This window comes from Triticum aestivum, chromosome 7A, assembly GCF_018294505.1.
Source record: "Triticum aestivum cultivar Chinese Spring chromosome 7A, IWGSC CS RefSeq v2.1, whole genome shotgun sequence".
Lineage (NCBI taxonomy): Eukaryota > Viridiplantae > Streptophyta > Magnoliopsida > Poales > Poaceae > Triticum > Triticum aestivum.
In genome coordinates, this window is record NC_057812.1 from 741,354,820 (window position 1) to 741,380,276 (window position 25,457).

The 25,457-nt window shown below is 51.5% G+C and overlaps 1 pseudogene; it reads right to left on the minus strand.

The window, feature by feature from the left end:
* Nucleotides 1-2,095: 2,095 nt before the first annotated feature.
* Nucleotides 2,096-24,966, minus strand: LOC123147317 (cytochrome P450 71AV8-like; annotated as a pseudogene).
* Between the last annotated feature and the right edge of the window lie 491 nt (nucleotides 24,967-25,457).

Here is a 25,457-nt window from a genome sequence, read left to right on the forward strand (position 1 = left end):
AGCGGATCCTTCGTTACATCCGCGGCACGATGACCCTCGGGCTGACACTCACGGCGTCTACTTCTCTGGAGATGGTGGCCTACTCCGATGCTGACTGGGCTGGCTTCCCTGACACTCGTCGGTCCACCTCTGGCTACTGCGTCTACCTCGGTCCTTCACTCGTCTCGTGGTCGTCTAAGCGACAACCCACAGTTTCGCTCTCCAGCGCGGAGGCTGAGTACCGAGCTGTGGCCTACGCCGTTGCCGAGTGCACCTGGCTACGACAATTACTGCAGGAGCTGCATCACGACGTTTCCCAGGCTACAGTTGTCTACTGTGACAACGTCTCTGCGGTGTACCTCTCCGCCAACCCCGTTCATCATCGCCGGACTAAACACATCGAGCTGGACATTCACTTTGTGCGTGAGCGGGTGGCTCTTGAACGCATGCGGGTTCTCCATGTGCCGACCGCTCAGCAGTTCGCCGATGTGATGACGAAGGGACTGCCGACTTCTACTTTCGAGGAGTTTCGTTCCAGTCTTTGCGTCACTGGCGCCGCTTTGACTGCGGGGGGGGGGGGGGGGGGGGTGTTGAGTATATTGTGTACGTGTATATTTGTGTGTAGGGTCCACCTCCTGTTTTCTTTGTATAGTTGAGGTTGTGGCCCACCTCTGTACTTATATATACGTGCCTGGTGCACCGATCAATACATCGAGAATGCACAGCCCAAATCTTGTCCTTCTACATAGCCAAATCAACCTCTTACAAAATAACGCATAAACTAGGGTTTAAGCTTCTGTCACTCTCGCAACCTATCATCTACTTATTACTTTTCAATGCCTTCCTTTATGCTCAAATATGATGAAGTGTCATGTAGTCGACGTTCACACGACATCACTAGAGGAAATATAACATGTCATCAAAATATCAAACAAATGTGAACTTCGCATTATAGTGCACAAATTGTCAAAAACTTTATTTTGTACGCAATGCTAATTAATCAGACTAAGATCATAATTCATGAAAAAAATGCTGGTTCGTGGTGGTACCTGGTCATCTGGCTAGTGGCAGCTGGTTGTATTCTGAATTTCTGATCCGCCTGCCTCTAGGAATATCGGGACAGCAGACTGTAGACCAGTGGATGGCGCCGTCGTCGTGGCGAGCTGCCGCCGCGGCAAAGGCAAACGCCCTAGCAGGCCACGCACGGCCGGCGGCAGCGGCAAACGCAGGTTGTCCAGAGGCAATCCTATACGCTTACATGTATGGGCTATTGGGCTTTGACCTTCTCTATTCCGTGTAGTTGGTTCAGTGGGTACATTTTTATATGGGCTAAATTAGTGTTGTACAGTATACATTCAGCTGAAAACGGTTGAGTGCGGCGAGCGATTGGCACCGTCGGAAATAGTTTATTTAAAGACACGTGATGCACTTCATCACTAAATAAACAAAGCAATACGCTCAGAATATGTTGGTTGGAAGCAGCTCTCGCAGGGCATTGTAGGTCTTCGCGTGACATAATAAGATCAAGATGAAAGTGTGGAAAGATAGCGGGATCAGATGCGATACTATCAGCTCGTTCACACTGAGAGATGGCACTGACAGCACAGAGAAAAGAAAGGAGGGATATGGTGTTGTCTCTCTAATAACGTGCTACATAGTACTCCCTCTGTATGTTATCTAAACGCTCTTATAAAAGTTTACAGATGGAGTACAACCCAAACAAAGCTCGTGGTTAATAGTAGACGGACAGCTACGTGAACTAGGTTGACAACCTCAGTTCCCTACTTTTCCTCCAACTGAAACAAGTCTCAGGAAGTCAGGATAGCTGAGCGGACGCTCGCCTCCTGCAGTACTGGCCAATTGTCCGGCAGACAGCCTGATTTGACTCCCCCCCCCCCCCCCCCCCCCCCACAATCCATATGCACTGCCACCACCACCGATTCGGCCATCCATCGGCTCTGGTTCGCTGTTGAATTCGTTGGGAGCGGTGCAGAGGAGAGGAGACAATGAATGATTTATGGGATGATCATTAGTGGACAAATCAAAGGGATAATCTAAGAACTATTCAGCAATATCAAGCCTAAACACAGGACAACATGAGTTTAAAAACCGCGCATCAGTAACCATGACCTCTAACAGCGACTATCGACTTGGAAGTCATAGACAAGTTGTTTCCATCACAAAAATGAAGTCGCTCAGCCAAATCATGCACCTACGAGAGAACACATGATGACTAGAGAGTTAAGAAAGTGTTGTTTCCATCACAAAAAAAAATGAAAATGCAAGCCCCAAGGCAAAATAAAAGAGCAGAAAAATATAAACCTCGCGAACTTTTTGTCTAACAACATATGTTTGCCTAATGGTAAAAGACAGTGTATGCATACATTGAGACTGCCTGATCCATATATGACAGCAAGTGTTACCAGGCAATCTATATCACTACCGGACTCGCGGTCTATGCCTACGGCCACGGGCCGTCGGCATAGATCTATGCCGACGGCAGCCGTCGGCATAGAGCCGTCAGTCTAGATTACGTCAGCGTACTCCTGTCAGACCGTCGGCATAATAATGCCGTCGGCATAGGGGGGTATGCCTTCGGCCCTGGCGCAGCCGTCGGCATAGTTTAACCGTCGGCGTAGTTTTCCGTCTGACGGCAACGGACGGCGCCGTCAAACTGCTGGCGGGTCAGGAGGCGACACGTGGTAGGGCTATGCCTACGGCAAAGCCGTCGGCATAGGTTAAATCTATGCCGACGGCTTTGCCGTAGGCATAGCCCTGCCACGTGTCGCCTCCTGGTGTAACCTGGTGGCATGGCTATGCCTACGTCAAAGCCGTCGGCATAGATATAAATCTATGCCGACGGCTTGGCCGTAGGCATAGCCCTGCCACGTGTCGCCTCCTGGTGGCTCCTGAGCGTATCTATGCCGACAGCTTTGCCGTAGGCATAGTTTTTTTTTATATTCCCCGTTTTCTCTTTTCCAATTCATTTGACAACATTTCAAAACAGAATAATATGAAATATGACAGTTCATCAACATCATTTAAACATAGTCAAGTTCATCATCTAAAGATCATCACCGGCGAAAGTCCACGAACATAAGAGTAGTGCAAGACATGAAACATCATAAAAGTTGAAACATGAAAGACATGGCACAACGACCGCATACACGGAATCATCATTGACATCAAGCACCACCGAGTCCACCTCCGCCAAAACCACCACCTCCGCCAAGTCCACCTTCGCCAAAACCACCACCAAGTCCACCTCCGCCAAAACCGCCACCGCCAAGTCCTCCTCCGCCAAAACCGCCACCGCGACCACCATCACTCTGCCAGATCGGAGTGACTGGGGTCGACGGAGCAGGAGTCGAGCCACCGGTCCCCTACATGTTTGAAAGAAGATTCTAACGGTAAATATGACATGATAGTGTTGAATGAACGAGAACTAGTTTGTCATTAGTTAGGCAAATTTACTAACCGGAGTATCACCGCCTAGTGCCAGCCATTCCTCGAACGTGGGAATGTGTGGGGCATCTCCCGCAGGTGGTGGTGGGGGTCCAACTTGTGGTGGCTCCGTGCAGTTAGTCCAAGACGCCAACATAGCCTGGATGTTAGTTAAACAAGTCCACTTAGAAACAAGCCGTGATCAACAAAGTCAGAAGGAATGAAAGTGCAAATTTGAGCTTGGTTTAAGAGGGCAAAACTAACCGCCATCACTTGACGGCTGTAATCATCGTTTGCCTTCACTCGTTGCAAGTACTCCCTCACCTCAATATGCCTATGCTCGAGAAAGGCCTGATAGGCCTACAAAATTGAGGTTGTTTCTAAGTGGGTAGTGATGAAAATAAACTAAGAAAGATAGAGACAAAGAAGATAAGGGGAAGTACTTACAGCACGTTGGCGGACTAAGGGAGGCTGCGAACGCCCCGTACTCTTTAACGGGCTCGGGTTGGTAGCTCGAAGCCGTGTGTACGAGATCAACGGAGTGACCAAGCCATCGAAACACGGATACCGGCCATGGGACTTACCCTGGATGGCCACCACCGCCGTGTCGTCGATCTGAGACTGGGCGACCTCAGGAACGGGAACATCCGGATGCAACTTCTGATAGTTCTGAGTGTAAGACTCCAGGTGTTTCTCGGTGTTGCCGTAGTACTGGCTCTCGCCCTCCTTGCGATCACTCCGCTCGCGGGCCAGCTTCCACGACTCCATGTCTGAGAGCGGCCTCTACAACTTGTCCTTCTGCAACGTCAAACAGAGGTTAGCTATACATAAGAACATGACGGTAAAGAAGAACCAAAATGCATCTTTCATATAGATATACCTTCATGGCCTTGAAGCCCCAGTGGTTCCTGTTTCCTTGGCCGTGTGTCTCGTCTTTTCCACGGTTAGCACGGTTAGTCGTCAGTCTAGATTACGTCAGCGTACTCCTGTCAGACCGTCGGCATAATAATGCCGTCGGCATAGGGGGGTATGCCTTCGGCCCTGGCGCAGCCGTCGGCATAGTTTAACCGTCTGCGTAGTTTTCCGTCTGACGGCAACGGACGGCGCCGTCAAACTGCTGGCGGGTCAGGAGGCGACACGTGGCAGGGCTATGCCTACGGCAAAGCCGTCGGCATAGGTTAAATCTATGCCGACGGCTTTGCCGTAGGCATAGCCCTGCCACGTGTCGCCTCCTGGTGTAACCTGGTGGCATGGCTATGCCTACGGCAAAGCCGTCGGCATATATATAAATCTATGCCGACGGCTTGGCCGTAGGCATAGCCCTGCCACGTGTCGCCTCCTGGTGGCTCCTGAGCGTATCTATGCCGACAGCTTTGCCGTAGGCATAGTTTTTTTTTATATTCCCCGTTTTCTCTTTTCCAATTCATTTGACAACATTTCAAAACAAAATAATATGAAATATGACAGTTCATCAACATCATTTAAACATAGTCAAGTTCATCATCTAAAGATCATCACCGGCGAAAGTCCACGAACATAAGAGTAGTGCAAGACATGAAACATCATAAAAGTTGAAACATGAAAGACATGGCACAACGACCGCATACACGGAATCATCATTGACATCAAGCACCACCGAGTCCACCTCCGCCAAAACCACCACCTCCGCCAAGTCCACCTTCGCCAAAACCACCACCAAGTCCACCTCCGCCAAAACCGCCACCGCCAAGTCCTCCTCCGCCAAAACCGCCACCGCGACCACCATCACTCTGCCAGATCGGAGTGACTGGGGTCGACGGAGCAGGAGTCGAGCCACCGGTCCCCTACATGTTTGAAAGAAGATTCTAACGGTAAATATGACATGATAGTGTTGAATGAACGAGAACTAGTTTGTCATTAGTTAGGCAAATTTACTAACCGGAGTATCACCGCCTAGTGCCAGCCATTCCTCGAACCTGGGAATGTGTGGGGCGTCTCCCGCAGGTGGTGGTGGGGGTCCAACTTGTGGTGGCTCCATGCAGTTAGTCCAAGACGCCAACATAGCCTGGATGTTAGTTAAACAAGTCCACTTAGAAACAAGCCGTGATCAACAAAGTCAGAAGGAATGAAAGTGCAAATTTGAGCTTGGTTTAAGAGGGCAAAACTAACCGCCATCACTTGACGGCTGTAATCATCGTTTGCCTTCACTCATTGCAAGTACTCCCTCACCTCAATATGCCTATGCTCGAGAAAGGCCTGATAGGCCTACAAAATTGAGGTTGTTTCTAAGTGGGTAGTGATGAAAATAAACTAAGAAAGATAGAGACAAAGAAGATAAGCGGAAGTACTTACAGCATGTTGGCGGACTAAGGGAGGCTGCGAACGCCCCGTACTCTTTAACGGGCTCGGGTTGGTAGCTCGAAGCCATGTGTACGAGATCAACGGAGTGACCAAGCCATCGAAACACGGATACCGGCCATGGGACTTACCCTGGATGGCCACCACCGCCGTGTCGTCGATCTGAGACTGGGCGACCTCAGGAACGGGAACATCCGGATGCAACTTCTGATAGTTCTGAGTGTAAGACTCCAGGTGTTTCTCGGTGTTGCCGTAGTACTGGCTCTCGCCCTCCTTGCGATCACTCCGCTCGCGGGCCAGCTTCCACGACTCCATGTCTGAGAGCGGCCTCTACAACTTGTCCTTCTGCAACGTCAAACAGAAGTTAGCTATACATAAGAACATGACGGTAAAGAAGAACCAAAATGCATCTTTCATATAGATATACCTTCATGGCCTTGAAGCCCCAGTGGTTCCTGTTTCCTTGGCCGTGTGTCTCGTCTTTTCCACGGTTAGCACGGTTAGTCGTCAGTCTAGATTACGTCAGCGTACTCCTGTCAGACCGTCGGCATAATAATGCCGTCGGCATAGGGGGGTATGCCTTCGGCCCTGGCGCAGCCGTCGGCATAGTTTAACCGTCGGCGTAGTTTTCCGTCTGACGGCAACGGACGGCGCCGTCAAACTGCTGGCGGGTCAGGAGGCGACACGTGGCAGGGCTATGCCTACGGCAAAGCCGTCGGCATAGGTTAAATCTATGCCGACGGCTTTGCCGTAGGCATAGCCCTGCCACGTGTCGCCTCCTGGTGTAACCTGGTGGCATGGCTATGCCTACGGCAAAGCCGTCGGCATAGATATAAATCTATGCCGACGGCTTGGCCGTAGGCATAGCCCTGCCACGTGTCGCCTCCTGGTGGCTCCTGAGCGTATCTATGCCGACAGCTTTGCCGTAGGCATAGTTTTTTTTTATATTCCCCGTTTTCTCTTTCCAATTCATTTGACAACATTTCAAAACAAAATAATATGAAATATGACAGTTCATCAACATCATTTAAACATAGTCAAGTTCATCATCTAAAGATCATCACCGGCGAAAGTCCACGAACATAAGAGTAGTGCAAGACATGAAACATCATAAAAGTTGAAACATGAAAGACATGGCACAACGGCCGCATACACGGAATCATCATTGACATCAAGCACCACCGAGTCCACCTCCGCCAAAACCACCACCTCCGCCAAGTCCACCTTCGCCAAAACCACCACCAAGTCCACCTCCGCCAAAACCGCCACCGCCAAGTCCTCCTCCGCCAAAACCGCCACCGCGACCACCATCACTCTGCCAGATCGGAGTGACTGGGGTCGACGGAGCAGGAGTCGAGCCACCGGTCCCCTACATGTTTGAAAGAAGATTCTAACGGTAAATATGACATGATAGTGTTGAATGAACGAGAACTAGTTTGTCATTAGTTAGGCAAATTTACTAACCGGAGTATCACCGCCTAGTGCCAGCCATTCCTCGAACGTGGGAATGTGTGGGGCATCTCCCGCAGGTGGTGGTGGGGGTCCAACTTGTGGTGGCTCCGTGCAGTTAGTCCAAGACGCCAACATAGCCTGGATGTTAGTTAAACAAGTCCACTTAGAAACAAGCCGTGATCAACAAAGTCAGAAGGAATGAAAGTGCAAATTTGAGCTTGGTTTAAGAGGGCAAAACTAACCGCCATCACTTGATGGCTGTAATCATTGTTTGCCTTCACTCGTTGCAAGTACTCCCTCACCTCAATATGCCTATGCTCGAGAAAGGCCTGATAGGCCTACAAAATTGAGGTTGTTTCTAAGTGGGTAGTGATGAAAATAAACTAAGAAAGATAGAGACAAAGAAGATAAGGGGAAGTACTTACAGCACGTTGGCGGACTAAGGGAGGCTGCGAACGCCCCGTACTCTTTAACGGGCTCGGGTTGGTAGCTCGAAGCCGTGTGTACGAGATCAACGGAGTGACCAAGCCATCGAAACACGGATACCGGCCATGGGACTTACCCTGGATGGCCACCACCGCCGTGTCGTCGATCTGAGACTGGGCGACCTCAGGAACGGGAACATCCGGATGCAACTTCTGATAGTTCTGAGTGTAAGACTCCAGGTGTTTCTCGGTGTTGCCGTAGTACTGGCTCTCGCCCTCCTTGCGATCACTCCGCTCGCGGGCCAGCTTCCACGACTCCATGTCTGAGAGCGGCCTCTACAACTTGTCCTTCTGCAACGTCAAACAGAGGTTAGCTATACATAAGAACATGACGGTAAAGAAGAACCAAAATGCATCTTTCATATAGATATACCTTCATGGCCTTGAAGCCCCAGTGGTTCCTGTTTCCTTGGCCGTGTGTCTCGTCTTTTCCACGGTTAGCACGGTTAGTCGTCAGTCTAGATTACGTCAGCGTACTCCTGTCAGACCGTCGGCATAATAATGCCGTCGGCATAGGGGGGTATGCCTTCGGCCCTGGCGCAGCCGTCGGCATAGTTTAACCGTCTGCGTAGTTTTCCGTCTGACGGCAACGGACGGCGCCGTCAAACTGCTGGCGGGTCAGGAGGCGACACGTGGCAGGGCTATGCCTACGGCAAAGCCGTCGGCATAGGTTAAATCTATGCCGACGGCTTTGCCGTAGGCATAGCCCTGCCACGTGTCGCCTCCTGGTGTAACCTGGTGGCATGGCTATGCCTACGGCAAAGCCGTCGGCATATATATAAATCTATGCCGACGGCTTGGCCGTAGGCATAGCCCTGCCACGTGTCGCCTCCTGGTGGCTCCTGAGCGTATCTATGCCGACAGCTTTGCCGTAGGCATAGTTTTTTTTATATTCCCCGTTTTCTCTTTTCCAATTCATTTGACAACATTTCAAACAAAATAATATGAAATATGACAGTTCATCAACATCATTTAAACATAGTCAAGTTCATCATCTAAAGATCATCACCGGCGAAAGTCCACGAACATAAGAGTAGTGCAAGACATGAAACATCATAAAAGTTGAAACATGAAAGACATGGCACAACGACCGCATACACGGAATCATCATTGACATCAAGCACCACCGAGTCCACCTCCGCCAAAACCACCACCTCCGCCAAGTCCACCTTCGCCAAAACCACCACCAAGTCCACCTCCGCCAAAACCGCCACCGCCAAGTCCTCCTCCGCCAAAACCGCCACCGCGACCACCATCACTCTGCCAGATCGGAGTGACTGGGGTCGACGGAGCAGGAGTCGAGCCACCGGTCCCCTACATGTTTGAAAGAAGATTCTAACGGTAAATATGACATGATAGTGTTGAATGAACGAGAACTAGTTTGTCATTAGTTAGGCAAATTTACTAACCGGAGTATCACCGCCTAGTGCCAGCCATTCCTCGAACGTGGGAATGTGTGGGGCGTCTCCCGCAGGTGGTGGTGGGGGTCCAACTTGTGGTGGCTCCATGCAGTTAGTCCAAGACGCCAACATAGCCTGGATGTTAGTTAAACAAGTCCACTTAGAAACAAGCCGTGATCAACAAAGTCAGAAGGAATGAAAGTGCAAATTTGAGCTTGGTTTAAGAGGGCAAAACTAACCGCCATCACTTGACGGCTGTAATCATCGTTTGCCTTCACTCATTGCAAGTACTCCCTCACCTCAATATGCCTATGCTCGAGAAAGGCCTGATAGGCCTACAAAATTGAGGTTGTTTCTAAGTGGGTAGTGATGAAAATAAACTAAGAAAGATAGAGACAAAGAAGATAAGCGGAAGTACTTACAGCATGTTGGCGGACTAAGGGAGGCTGCGAACGCCCCGTACTCTTTAACGGGCTCGGGTTGGTAGCTCGAAGCCGTGTGTACGAGATCAACGGAGTGACCAAGCCATCGAAACACGGATACCGGCCATGGGACTTACCCTGGATGGCCACCACCGCCGTGTCGTCGATCTGAGACTGGGCGACCTCAGGAACGGGAACATCCGGATGCAACTTCTGATAGTTCTGAGTGTAAGACTCCAGGTGTTTCTCGGTGTTGCCGTAGTACTGGCTCTCGCCCTCCTTGCGATCACTCCGCTCGCGGGCCAGCTTCCACGACTCCATGTCTGAGAGCGGCCTCTACAACTTGTCCTTCTGCAACGTCAAACAGAAGTTAGCTATACATAAGAACATGACGGTAAAGAAGAACCAAAATGCATCTTTCATATAGATATACCTTCATGGCCTTGAAGCCCCAGTGGTTCCTGTTTCCTTGGCCGTGTGTCTCGTCTTTTCCACGGTTAGCACGGTTAGTCGTCAGTCTAGATTACGTCAGCGTACTCCTGTCAGACCGTCGGCATAATAATGCCGTCGGCATAGGGGGGTATGCCTTCGGCCCTGGCGCAGCCGTCGGCATAGTTTAACCGTCGGCGTAGTTTTCCGTCTGACGGCAACGGACGGCGCCGTCAAACTGCTGGCGGGTCAGGAGGCGACACGTGGCAGGGCTATGCCTACGGCAAAGCCGTCGGCATAGGTTAAATCTATGCCGACGGCTTTGCCGTAGGCATAGCCCTGCCACGTGTCGCCTCCTGGTGTAACCTGGTGGCATGGCTATGCCTACGGCAAAGCCGTCGGCATAGATATAAATCTATGCCGACGGCTTGGCCGTAGGCATAGCCCTGCCACGTGTCGCCTCCTGGTGGCTCCTGAGCGTATCTATGCCGACAGCTTTGCCGTAGGCATAGTTTTTTTTTATATTCCCCGTTTTCTCTTTTCCAATTCATTTGACAACATTTCAAAACAAAATAATATGAAATATGACAGTTCATCAACATCATTTAAACATAGTCAAGTTCATCATCTAAAGATCATCACCGGCGAAAGTCCACGAACATAAGAGTAGTGCAAGACATGAAACATCATAAAAGTTGAAACATGAAAGACATGGCACAACGGCCGCATACACGGAATCATCATTGACATCAAGCACCACCAAGTCCACCTCCGCCAAAACCACCACCTCCGCCAAGTCCACCTTCGCCAAAACCACCACCAAGTCCACCTCCGCCAAAAGCGCCACCGCCAAGTCCTCCTCCGCCAAAACCGCCACCGCGACCACCATCACTCTGCCAGATCGGAGTGACTGGGGTCGACGGAGCAGGAGTCGAGCCACCGGTCCCCTACATGTTTGAAAGAAGATTCTAACGGTAAATATGACATGATAGTGTTGAATGAATGAGAACTAGTTTGTCATTAGTTAGGCAAATTTACTAACCGGAGTATCACCGCCTAGTGCCAGCCATTCCTCGAACGTGGGAATGTGTGGGGCGTCTCCCGGAGGTGGTGGTGGGGGTCCAACTTGTGGTGGCTCCGTGCGGTTAGTCCAAGACGCCAACATAGCCTGGATGTTAGTTAAACAAGTCCACTTAGAAACAAGCCGTGATCAACAAAGTCAGAAGGAATGAAAGTGCAAATTTGAGGTTGGTTTAAGAGGGCAAAACTAACCGCCATCACTTGACGGCTGTAATCATCGTTTGCCTGCCTATGCTCGAGAAAGGCCTGATAGGCCTACAAAATTGAGGTTGTTTCTAAGTGGGTAGTGATGAAAATAAACTAAGAAAGATAGAGACAAAGAAGATAAGGGGAAGTACTTACAGCACGTTGGCGGACTAAGGGAGGCTGCGAACGCCCCGTACTCTCTAACGGGCTCGGGTTGGTAGCTCGAAGCCGTGTGTACGAGATCAACCGAGTGACCAAGCCATCGAAACACGGATACCGGCCATGGGACTTACCCTGGATGGCCACCACCGCCGTGTCGTCGATCTGAGACTGGGCGACCTCAGGAACGGGAACATCCGGATGCAACTTCTGATAGTTCTGAGTGTAAGACTCCAGGTGTTTCTCGGTGTTGCCGTAGTACTGGCTCTCGCCCTCCTTGCGATCACTCCGCTCGCGGGCCAGCTTCCACGACTCCATGTCTGAGAGCGGCCTCTACAACTTGTCCTCCTGCAACGTCAAACAGAAGTTAGCTATACATAAGAACATGACGGTAAAGAAGAACCAAAATGCATCTTTCATATAGATATACCTTCATGGCCTTGAAGCCCCAGTGGTTCCTGTTTCCTTGGCCGTGTGTCCCGTCTTTTCCACGGTTAGCCCGGGCCTTGATGCTCTTGGCAACAAACTCTGGATCATCACCGACCCACCTATCCACCAAACACGCCCATCCGTCATGCCTTCCATAGCACCAACGAGGAACAACCTATGCAAATTTTGGAAGCATGACATGTGAGCACGAAACATATAGTTGACTCCTTGAAACAATGAAAAGTCAGTAATAGTTACCATCATGAACTGCTCCCTGCTCATGGTAATTTTTTGCCTCTGTGCTTGAGTTTTGGTCATCTTTTGTTGCAGGTAGATGTGGTAGTACTGTGAGACGGCAACCCAACGCACCTCGTACTGCAACTGACGAGCTTTCTTCTTTGCAGACGCAAGTAAGACCACGTCGGCTCTGGCCTTGTGCTCATCAAGAACTCTATAGAGTTGCTGCAATCATGCATAAACCAGAAGCAAACAAGGCATGATTTGAGTGATTCAATGATAAACTATGAACGAAACTAAAGACAAGTGATTCAAAAGGGAACTTACCCAAAATTTGGTGATCACGGCCTTAGCGGCCGTCCCGTACTCCGCGTTGCTGCAAGCCTCGTAGTGGGCCCAGCTTGTGGCCAAAACACGCAGCTGTGGGTCCCTGTCTGGCCGCGGGCAGAATAGGCCAGGCCAAAACTGCTTCAACAGGACAGTGAGAAGGCCGTTCGGTTTACGGCCCTTTCCGTGAAGGATCCAGTTACTGCAAAAGAATCAAAGGGTTGCCATGTGTACAATAAAAAAATGTTGTCATGTGTTGAAAGTATGATTGAAATGCACTTACTCTGTCCCCGCAGGTTCAATGAGCCACTTGTGCGCCTCGATAGAAGGTGGTGTAGGTACTCCGGCATTACCACGCAGCCACCCCTGCGGAGCACCCGGTGGCAAGTCACCCCACAACTCGGGGTCAACCTCCCCTCCACCCTCCTCGCCCTCCTCGGCCTCCTCCTCCTCGGCCTCCTCCTCCTCGCCCTCCTCCTCGGCCTCCTCCTCCTCGACATCAGGAATATACTCCTCCTCCTCAGACTCAGAAGCTGCATCAGCATAGGAGGGCATCGAAGAAGACCCTCCTATTTCGGACACGGCCCGGAGTTTTTTGGCCCGGTTGCCTCTCCCCCCACCTCCTCGTCCTCTAGGGGCTGTCCCCCCACCCCCTCCTCCTCTAGGGTCTCCTCCCCCGACCCCTCCACCTCCCTGTGAGGTGCCATCCTCGCGTAGTCGGGAGGGAACCTTGTGGGCTCGTCCACTCCGAGTAAGTCCTCCTTTGAGTTTACTGAGGAAACTGGCACCGCTGGACTTGCCCATGATTAGCAAACCTGTATTGAGAAGAGAATAATCTCTGAAACTACAATTAAGATGCCTACGTATTAACCAAAGATGCCTACAAACAAAAATGTCAGAAATTCTACAATTGAAAAGATGCCTACAATAATGTCTAAAAGTACAATTAAGATGCCTACGTATCACCCAAAAATGCCTAAAAAATGTATGAAAATCTGCTGTTGAAAAGATGCCTGCATATATCCAAAAATGCCTACAATAATGTCTGGAACTACAATAGTTCCTTGGACATAAACTGAGGCTGCTAGGTATGAAAAGGCCAGCCCTACACTTACACATGCTCATTTACTCTCAGAGAGAAGTGCCTATGTTCAAGTACTGCACTTTGCTAAATCTGCACATCTACTGAATTAAAAAATAGAAAAACCAGAGCAACCCTACTATTGCATGATTTCATCTAAGAAACCTTCGCTAAATCTGTACGACAACAGATATCTCAAGCAAAAAGGTAGGAACAAATCCCAGCAGAGATAATAGAGCAAACTTTTGACTGAACTTAACTGACTTTTTAGCAGCACTAAGACTAGCATGAGGGGATTTGCAGAAAAATACAGACTTGTACTACCACATATTGTAGAGATATCATTTGTAACTCCCGCTTATAGTAACAGATCAAAAAGCTAGCAGAACACATTGTATTGCCTGGAAAAACATATTCTATTGCCTAGAAGATGGCTGGTGCTCTCTTTGTTTTTCTTCAGTTGATATAAAATGTAGGCAAGCACAGCGGACATAATTAGGAAAAATAGAAAAATATGCACCCCACACTTGACCTAATTTCATACACAGCCTGATTTGTATCTGCTGTTGTTGTTTGCCAGCATGAAACACACTCTAAAAACAGCCTATAGATCCACTATTATTGCCTAGTTTTAAATCTTCTATTGCCTAAAAGTAAAAACACTGCATACTATTGCCTACATCCCTGGGATCTGATGGGATGGCGACATGAATTGTTGCCTACCACCCCAAAATCCAAGCAACTATGAGCTGCTACACTTCCTCCCTCTCAATGACTGTGTGCTGCTGCACCTCTAATCCGTCCCTAATCCAAAATGGTGGGGTGAGGATTTGTGCGTGGGAGACATATCTAAGACCTCTAGCTGTTGATTGTCTGTCGGAATTTGAGTTTTGCTCTGAAAATTTCTCGATTTCAGCAACCCTCGCCCCTCTGTATTTCCAGATATCTGAGAATTGGGCCTAAATGAGTGCGCATTCGACAATATTGCCTGCTAAACGCATATTGACTGCACAAAAACAAGATCCTAATTATGTTGCCTACTGAAAAAACAAGTGGTGGGTTCTAGTTATATGATCACAGATATTACATCATTTTGCTTACTGAAGGCGCATATATATGCTGAACAAAAAGCTACTATGAATGCAGATAGGTTACAGTATTGCCTGCTGAAAACGCAGATATTGACATGCTAAGATAAAAGCTATATGAACACATATATCACACAGAATTTGCCTACTGGACACACATATGATGAAAATATAATGCAGTATTTTTGCCTCTTATCTCTCTGTGTGTTGCCTACCAAAAAAGAAACTCCTCTGTAAATTGTTGCCTACAACCTGAAACATTTATAGTGTGTATTCCCGAAGCTCATGCATCCATCAACCCATCGTGAAACTCTAGTCCTTTTCTCCCTTGACTAGCAAATCTCAAACCCATGCTCCAGTAGAGATTTTTCCCCGTGGATGCAAAAATTGGTGCGCGCAGACAGCAACTCGATGGCCAAAGCGCTAGAAAACTCACCTCTGTTCGCGCACAGAGAGCCTCGTCCCCCGTCAGCCGCCACCACGCCCAACTCCCTCTTCTCCCTGGTTGCGCGCGCGAGCAACTCACCACACCCCCCCTACTGGAGCCGTGGGCCGGCCGGGGCGGCGTCCACGCAGGGCGGGCCGGGGTCGAGGAGGGAGGGGCGGGGGAAGCTGGAGCGAGTGCGGCACCGGCAGGGGCGGGGGCGAGTGCGGCAGCAACGAGTGGGCGGCGACAGGGGGCGGGGGCGAGTGCGGCGGCGGCGACAAGGGGCGGGGAGTCGTCGTCGGCGGCGAGCAGTTCGCGGGGTCGCGGCGGGGAGCTGGGAGAGAATGAGTGGAGCAGACACCGCGCGAGGGGATAAGGCAGTCTATGCCGACGGCTGCCGTCGGCATAGACGCCACGTCACTGATCCACATGACACGTCCCCTATGGCCGCAACTATGCCGACGGCTTTGCCGTCGGCATAGTTATATTTATCTTTTTAATGTTTTTAATAGTTTACATTTTTCCTTCTTCATGTTTTTTTATTTCATATAGATTTTTAATGTTTTTTATAGTTATATTATTCTTTTTAAATATTTTTTATGTATTATTATTTCATATAAAATTTTAATGTTTTTTTAACCGCTCGACCCTCTCCTCTCCCGGGACCACACAGAGGAGAGGGGAGGGGAGGCGCCGAACTCGAGCAGCTTCGTCCGCCGAGGCCGTGGCCTGGTCGCGGTCCGGGAGTGCATCGCCGCCGCCTCGCGTGCTCGTTCTGAAGCTTAGTAGGTCACCACGAGATCTAGCCCTTTGACTTCCAACGGACGGGCGTTGACCAGTGGACCTCTCCACCCGGTTGTGTCAGTTCGGCCCATAGGGACACCCGGGAGGAACATCCGGGCCAAACCCATAGCTACATCCACTCCGTGTAGACCCTACGTGTCCGTTTCCCCCCTCCAGGTGTCGGCGGCGGCGCCGTCCGTGACGGGGGCCACACCCCGGAGACGCGTGCCACCTCTTCTGACATGCCACAACACCACCCCACATGTATGAGGGCCCGGTACGATGCTCCGGTGGCATTGCTACCCCCAGGGCCCCCGTCCCGGCTAACCCTGGAGACGTTGACCACGAGATCTAGCCCTTTGACTTCCCACGGACGGGCTTTCACTAGTGGTCTTCTCCATCCGGTTGTGTCAGTTCGGCCCAGAGGGACACCGGGGAGCAACATCCGGGCCAAACTCATAGCTAAATCCACTCCGTGTAGACCCAACGCGTTAGTTTCCCCCTCCAGGTGTCGGCGGCGGCGCCGTCCGTGAGGGGGGCCACGCACCGGAGACGCGTGCCGCCTCTTCGGACATGTCACAACACCACCCCGCATGTATGAGGGCCCGGTATGACGCTCCGGTGGCATTGCTACCCCCAGGGCCCCCGTCCCGCCTAACCCTGGAGCGGTTGACCACGAGATCTAGCCCTTTGACTTCCCACGGACAGGCTTTGACCAGTGGACCACTCCACCCGGTTGTGTCAGTTCGGCCCAGAGGGACACCGGGGAGCAACATCCGGGCCAAACCCACAGCTAAATCCACTCCGTGTAGACCCGACGCGTTAGTTTCACCCCTCCAGGTGCCGGCGGCGGCGCTGTCCGTGAGGGGGGCCACGCAACGAAGACGCGTGCCGCCTCTTCGGACATGCCACAGGCCCACAACACCACCCCGCATGTATGAGGGCCCGGTACGACGCTTCGGTGGCATTGCTACCCCCCAGGGCCCCCGTCCTGCCTAACCCTGGAGTGGTTGACCACGAGATCTAGCCCTTTGAATTCCCACGGACAGTGGACCTGTCCACCCGGTTGTGTCGGGTCGGCCCAGAGGGACACCGGGGAGCAACATCCGAGCCAAACCCACAGCTAAATCCACTCCGTGTAGACCCGACGCGTCCGTTCCCCCCCTCCAGGTGCCGGCGGCGCCGCCGTCCGTGACGGGGGCCACGCACCGGAGATGCGTGCCGCCTCTTCGGACATGCCACAACACCACCCCTCATGTATGAGGGCCCGGTACGACGCTCCGGTGGCATTGCTACCCCCCAGGGCACCCGTCCTACCTAACCCTGGAGCGGTTGACCACGGGATCTAGCCCTTTGACTTTGCACGAATGGGTTTGACCAGTGGACCTCTCCACCCGGTTGTGTCGGGTCGGCCTAGAGGGACACCGGGGAGCAACATCCGGGCCAAACCCACAGCTAAATCCACTCCGTGTAGACCCGACGCGGCAGTTTCCCCCCTCCAGGTGCCGGCGGCGGCGACGTCCATGACGGGGGGCACACCTCGGAGATGCGTGTCGCCTCTTCGGACATGCCACAACACCATCCCGCATGTATGAGGGCCCGGTACAACGCTTCGGTGGCATTGCTACCCCCCCAGGGCCCCCGTCCCGCCTAACCCTGGAGCGGTTGACCACGAGATCTAGCCCTTTGACTTCCCACGGACGGGCTTTGACGAGTGGACCTCTCCAGCCGGTTGTGTTAGTTCGGCCCATAGGGACACCCGGGAGCAACATCCGGGCCACACCCACAGCTACATCCACTCAGTGTAGACCCGACGCGTCCGTTTCCCCCCTCCCGGTGCAGGCGGCGGGGCCGTCCGTGAGGGGGGCCACGCCCCGGAAACGCGGGTCGCCTCTTCGGACATGCCACACCAACACCTTGCATGTATGAGGGCCCTGTACGATGCTCCGGTGGCATTGCCACCCCCAGGGCCCCCGTCCCGCCTAACCATGTAGCGTTTGACCACGAGATCTAGCCCTTTGACTTCCCACGGACGGGCTTTGACTAGTGGACCTCTCCACCCGGTTGTGTCGGGTCGGCCCAGAGGGACACCGGGGAGCAACATCCGGGCCAAACCCACAGCTAAATCCACTCCGTGTAGACCCGACGCGTCCGTTTCCCCCTCCAGGTGCCGGCGGCGGCGCCGTCCATGGCGGGGGCCACGCCCCGGAGATGCGTGCCGCCTCTTCGGACATACCACAACACCACCCCGCATGTATGAGGGCCTGGTACGACGCTCCGGTGGCATTGCTACCCCCCCCCCCAGGGCCCCCGTCCCGCCTAACCCTGGACCGGTTGACCACGGGATCTAGCCCTTTGACTTTGCACGGACGGGCTTTGACCAGTGGACCTCTCCAGCCGGTTGTGTCGGGTAGGCCCAGAGGGAAACCGGGGAGCAACATCCGGGCCAAACCCACAGCTAAATCCACTCCGTGTAGACCCGACGCGGCAGTTTCCCCCCTCCAAGTGCCGGCGGCGGCGACGTCCATGACGGGGGGCACACCTCGGAGATGCGTGTCGCCTCTTTGGACATGCCACAACTCCATCCCGCATGTATGAGGGCCCGGTACAACGCTTCGGTGGCATTGCTACCCCCCAGGGCCCCCGTCCCGCCTAACCCTGGAGCGGTTGACCACGAGATCTAGCCATTTGACTTCCCACGGACGGGCTTTGACGAGTGGACCTCTCCAGCCGGTTGTGTTAGTTCGGCCCATAGGGACATCCGGGCCAAACCCACAGCTACATCCACTCCGTGTAGACCCGACGCGTCCGTTTCCCCCCTCCCGGTGCCGGCGGCGGGGCCATCCGTGAGGGGGGCCACGCCCCGGAGACGCGTGTCGCCTCTTCGGACATGCCACAACACCACCCCGCATGTATGAGGGCCCGATACGATGCTCCGGTGGCATTGCTACCCCCAGGGCCCCCGTCCCGCCTAACCCTGTAGCGTTTGACCACGAGATCTAGCCCTTTGACTTCCCACGGACGGGCTTTGACCAGTGGACCTCTCCACCCGGTTGTGTCGGGTCGGCCCAGAGGGACACCGGGGAGCAACATCCGGGCCAAACCCACAGCTAAATCCACTCCGTGTAGACCCGACGCGTCCGTTTCCCCCCTCCAGGTGCCGGCGGCGGCGCCGTCCGTGACGGTGGCCACACCCCGGAGACGCGTGCCGCCTCTTCGGACATGCCACAACACCACCCCGCATGTATGAGGGCCCGGTACGACGCTCCGGTGGCATTGCTACCCCCAGGGCCCCCGTCCCGCCTAACCCTGGAGCGGTTGACCACGGGATCTAGCCCTTTGACGTTGCACGGACGGGCTTTGACTAGTGGATCTCTCCACCCGGTTGTGTCGGGTCGGCCCAGAGGGACACCGGGGAGCAACATCCGGGCCAAACCCACAGCTAAATCCACTCCATGTAGACCAGACGCGTGCGTCCCCCCCCCCCTCCAGGTGCCGCCGGCGATGCCGTCCGTGACGGGGCCACACCCCGGAGACGCGTGCCGCCTCTTCGGACATGCCATAACACCATCCTGTTATGGTAGGTCATCCGATATGTATAAACACTTGGAGCAAAGTCCCCTTCGTATAGACCCGATGCGGCTGTTCCCCATTCCAGTTGCCGGCTGGCGGCGGCACCGTTTGTGAGGGGGGTCACAACGCTTTGTACAGAACCGAAAAATAATGTATGTATGCTTATTAACACATACTGTATGTAAGTTAGTTAAATAAAAATAATAAAGAAAACAGTGAAGAAAAAGAAAAAAACTATATGTATGATTATTAACACATACTATTTGCTTATTAACACAATCTATAGGTATGCTTATTAACACATATTGTATGCTTAATAATAATAATAATACTATATGGAAAAAAGAAAAAAAAAAGGAAAAAAAACTATGCCGATGGCAAAGCCGTCGGCATAGGTGCGGCCAGGGCAGATGTACAGCGCCGCGGATCGATGACGTGTCGGCTATGCCGACGGCTGCCGTCGGCATAGCTCCTGGTCGGTGCGCTCTGGATCGGTGACGTGTCACCTGTATCTATGCCGACGGCCACTGTCACGACCGTCGGCATAGATTTGACGTCATTAGCCGGCCGTGATGACAGTTGTCAGCGGGCCCGCATCTATGCCGACGGCCTATGTATGCCGACGGCCGCTGTAGGCGTAGTCTGGAATAAGCCGACGGCCTATATATGCCGACGGCTGCTGTCGGCGTAGACGCGGATAGCCCGACGGCCATTGTACGCCGACGGCCAGGAGTTAGCTGTCGGCATAGCTCGGACTAGGCCGACGGTAGCCGTCGGCATATATTTGGCTGTCGGCGCAGAGCCCTGTTCCGGTAGTGTATCTTGGTTGCTTTGGAGCATACACGTAGAATAGCTCTGAGTTGTATGGCATATTTTCTTCCTAAGACAGCGATCCCAAACATTTCAGACATGTCAAGTGATTCTGGCGCTTTCCCATCAGGAAGCATCCAGTCAAAATGGTAGAGAAGGTGCGCAAATGTGATTCCCTGGTTGATGTGGCAAATGAAATCCCGGGGGCACTGTTTCCGCCATGCCCCAAAGGGGGTGACTTCAAAGGATGTCCCATTATAGTCAATTTTGGTGTTCTCAAATCTCTCGGGTATAAACTCTTCAGGAATTTTCCAATACTTTTGATCCCTACAAACTGCAAAAACATTAACAAGTACGGTGTTGCCTTTGATGACATCATAGCCCAGAATTGTACAATCCGCTCTGGCCGCACTGTGGACCAGAGGACAGGGCGGATGCAACCTAAGAGCCTCCTTAATGACCATCCACATGTATTGGAGTTCACCATGATCGTTGTTAGTAATGATAGCTCGATCTTGACCTAGCACCTCTTGGAGCTCTAGTTGTCCTTTGACCATGGCTTTAGGATGACGAAAAAGCTCCGACATAGACCACTCCAAAACTGTTCCTGAGGTCTCGGTGCCACCTCCAAACATTTCCTGAAAACGGTGGTTGTGGTATGTAATTAAAGATTATTATATGTATATTTAGTAGTAGCAAGCAATGCAAATTTATTGAAACATACTTTGTGCATGCATCAGAGGGAGATATGGAGGGGCTGCTAGAGGAGGAAGGAGGAGGAGGAGGCTTACCAAGGCCGGGGGATGCTGGCGACGATGGTGAGAGAGTGGGATATGGAGAGTGAGGAACGTACGGGACGGGGCGAATAAGATTGACTTAAATGCAGCACGAGTTACAGCCCTACGCTACTGCTAATCGCATTAGCTGTAGCGCGGGTGCAAGCCCGGTGCTGTTGCAAAGTGGGGCGGGTAGCTGGCCCGGGCTGGCCACAGTAGCAGCGCGGGCCGTGGGCCAGCGCTACTACTAATGTGTTTAGCATTAGCATTGGCCCTTACCCGCGCTGCTGCTATGGCCACACCGTGGGGGCATGGCGGGGCCCACATAGTAGTAGCGCGTGTTTAGCAGGCACGCGCTACTACTAAGCGCCACATGCAGCGCATGCAGTAAGCAAGCGCAACTGTTAAATAACCGTAGTGCGGCGCATCAACCCCACGCTACTGTTAATCCTCTACCTATAGGGTATTTCTTAGTAGCGGGCGCACCACTTCTTCGACAACATTGCACCCATGACTAACTGGGTGTCTTCTTGTGCCCGCAACTCCACGATGATTTCCTCCCCATCAGTCACCCTGACTCGACATCGACCATGGCGTTCTTCGCACGGTTACCTCGACCACTGCTACACCAGCCTACGCTCTCGGTTACCTCTACAAACGGCACAAAGAACTACCGCCTTGCTTGAGCAACCTCCTTAGTTTCCGCTCCAGCAACGACTTACGCGATCCATCGACTGTATGCGTGGAGAGGGGGGGGGGGGAGTCCGTCAACTTACCTTCAGATTTTTTCTCCAGTCTCACCTTCAGCGTCGTTATCGTTGTGACTGCGGGGGGATGTTGAGTATCGAAATTAGACTGAAGGATAGACTAGGAAGTATTCTAGTTTTTCTTGTACTCCAAGAATATCATATACTCCTATATATATGCCGACGAGGATCAAGCAATATCCGTCGATTCCACCAATCTCTCTATCCCATCTAACACTGATCAATCAATTACTTTTGAAGTAAGTAATCGATTGATCAGTGATCGATTGATCAGTGTTAGATGGGATAGAGAGATTGGTAAAAAGATCAATCGATTACAAAAACAGCTAGTATTGGTTTTAATTATCGCAGTCAACTTAAGCAGTATCGTGTGCAAAATTCAAATTACATCTTAGAAGGTGTTTTCCTTGACCGTGTGCAAGTCCAAGTTACATCTTACACGGCTGGTTTCCTCCACCGTGTGCAAGTTTGAAGCATAGCAGACGTTTTTTTTCCAACTTGTGGCCTTTTTTACGTTTGCATTGGGTATGTCTGCACTAGTGCACCGTCGGAATATTAGTTTATTTAAAAACACGTGATGCACTTCATCACTAAATAAACAAAGCAATACGCTCAGAATATATTGACATTATAAACTCCATAAGACTCCAACCCGTTGTTGGTTGGAAGCAGCTCTCGGATGGCATTGTAGGTCTTCCCGTGACATGATAAGATCAAGATGAAGGTGTGGACAGATGGCGGGATAAGATGCGATACTATCAGCTCGTTCACACACAGCTTGTCCCACCCCCACAGCACAGAGAAAAGAAAGGAGGGATATGGTGTTGTCTCTTGAAAAATGTGCTACAATCCAAACAAAGCTCGTGGTTGCTTGGTCACTATAATAGATGACAGCTGCGCGAGCTAGGTCGCAGTGTTACGGAAAGCAGCCTCACTTCCCTACTTTTCCTACAACTGAAACAAGTCTCAGGGCAGAGAAGAGGAGAGGAGATGATGACGGATTCATGGGTTGATTATTAGTGGACAAGTCGAAGGGATAATGTCAGAAAGATCTGACAATATGCAGTGTAAGCATGAATAAAAATGAGTCTAAAACTCACGCATCAGCAACCATGACCTCCAACAGCGACTATCAACTTGGAGGTTATAGACAAGTTGTTTCCATCACAAAAACGAAGTGGCTCAGCCACATCATGATTCATGCATCTCCGTGCAACATGCGATCCAGACCTACAACAACAATTGATGAATGGAGAGGTAACGGAGAGATGTTTCTTTTTCGAAAATGGGGGACCAAGAGATGTTTCTATCACGAAAAACTTTAAAATACAAGCCTCGTGGCTAAATAAAAAGATCAGAAACATATAAACCACGCAAACTTTTTGTCTAGAAGCATATGTTTCCTCATGATAAAAGACATGTGTATCCATACATGGAGACTGCCATGTGCATATATGACAGCATCTGTTGCCGGGCAATCTATATATTGGTTGATTTGGAGCATACATGTGGAATAGCTCTGAGCTGTAGGGCATATTTTCTTCCTAATACAGCGATCCCGAATCTTTCAGACATGTCAATTGACTCTGCAGTCTTCCCACCAGGAAGCATCCAGTCAAAATGGTAGAGAAGGTTTGCCAGTGTGATTTCTATGGTTGATGCGGCGAATGAAATCCCGGGGCACTGTCTCCGCCCTGCCCCAAAGGGGGTGAATTCAAAGGATGTCCCGTTGTAATCAATTTTTTTGTTCTCAAACCTCTCAGGTATGAACTCTTCGGGATTCTCCCAATACTTTTGATCCCTACAAACTGCAAAAATATTAACAAGTACGCTGTTGCCTTTAATCACGTCATAGCCCATAATTGTACAATCCTCTCTGGCGGCGCTGTGGACAAGAGGAGAGGGTGGATGCAACCTAAGAGACTCCTTAATGACCATCCGCATGTATTGGAGTTCACCAAGATCGCTGTTAGTAATGATAGCTCGGTCTTGACCTAGCACATCTCGGATCTCTAGCTGTGCTTTGGCCATGGCTTCAGGATGGCGAACGAGCTCCGACATAGCCCACTCCAAAACTGTTCCCGAGGTCTCGGTGCCACCTCCAAACATGTCCTGGAAACAGTGATTGTGGTATGTAATTAGAGATTATTGTATGTTTATTTAGTAGTAGCAAGCAAGGAAAATTACTGAAACATATTTTGTCTACTTATACCCATCAATATATATAAGAATCTACAACTTGCCGCTTGGTTTTAGTTTGTTCCGGTTAGCATGACTAATGGAATGGACCAGGAAATAGTCGACGCTTCCATCTCTCATGGATTGTTCGTGATACACGACAAATTTTTATAATATTAACTATGAAAAAGAACACTTACAAACAAGACGCCACGGATGATCTCTGTGGTTAGAGGGAATTCCATCGTGTCCTCCTTCTGCAGCCTGAGCAGTACGTCCAGCAGGTCCTCATCGCTGCCTCCATGGCCAGCAGCTTGCACCGCCTGGCGCTCCTCGATGATGTCGGTGATGATTTTCTGGATTCGGCCACAGCTCCTACTAATCCGGCTCTCGCCGCTGCTGAGCCACCGCACTAGCCGCCACGACGGGAACAAGTCAACAAGATAGAAGCCGCCCAGCACCTCAAAAGCCTTGCCCAATTCATGGAGGTACTCCTCCTGCTGCTGCTGTGTGAATTTCCCGCCATAGACTGCCCGCGACACGACATGGTTTGTGAGCTTGGCTACCTTGTCGCTAAGATTGATGGTGGTGCCGGTCGAGGCTGCGGGGGTGATGCAGTGGAGAAGGTTGCCGACCTCCTCCGCCCGGATAGCCTCCATTCGCTTCACCTGTTGGGACTTGGGACTGGGAGCTGAGGAGCGCCACGTTGCAGACCTTACGCATCTTGCGCAAGTGGTCGCCGTAGGGGGCGAAGAGGATGCCCTTTCCGCCGCAACCAAATATCTCCTGCGTGGGGCTGCATGGCCGGCTTGCGAACGCGAGGTCGTTGGTCTTCATCACCAGCGCCGCCGCCTCGGCGTCGGAGACCACCACAGTGGGCACCTCGCCCAGCCGTAGGAGCATCAGCGGCCCATGCCGACGAGACAACTCCATTATGGTGCGGTGTGGGAGGACGCCAACCAAGTGGTGGAGGCTGCCGATGATGGGCAGAGTCCATGGCCCAGGAGGCAACCTCTTCTTGGGCGTACTCCTATTGTGAAACCAGAGGGCCAGTAGCGTGGACGAGGCTATGAGACACAAGCTTAACCACAGTTGATCCATGGCAGAAGGCAGCTTATTCGTGTGTGATGGTGTATGTCGTGTCAGCTCTCTGCTTGTGCATATGTAGTTAGTTGTCGGGCTTCTAGATACAGACTCATGTGCTAATCGTGCTGATTTTTTTAGGGACCAAATCTTGCTGAATTGACAGGCTACCTAAAGCCTCGTATGAACAATGAAGTTGAGTATTGTCCAAATGGGTGGCGTTGAAGGGCCAACTACTCCATGTTTGCGCATAGTGAATCAACTAGTCATGTTTAATTGAAAATGGCTCAGAAAGAACAATAAAAAACAGTTAGGCCGAACTAATGTTATCTGATATTTGTTAGGGCATTATTTATATCAGATTTGCTAATTCTCATCTAAAAAGAACTTTGCCTCGGCGTTCTGAATTGTTGTTCTCCCTCTGATCAAACACACAAGAAACAAGAGTTGCATACACAAGCAGCAGTGCCCAACGGAATCCAGCTACTTGAGAGATCAATTTGTGAGTTCGGTTTGCGACACACT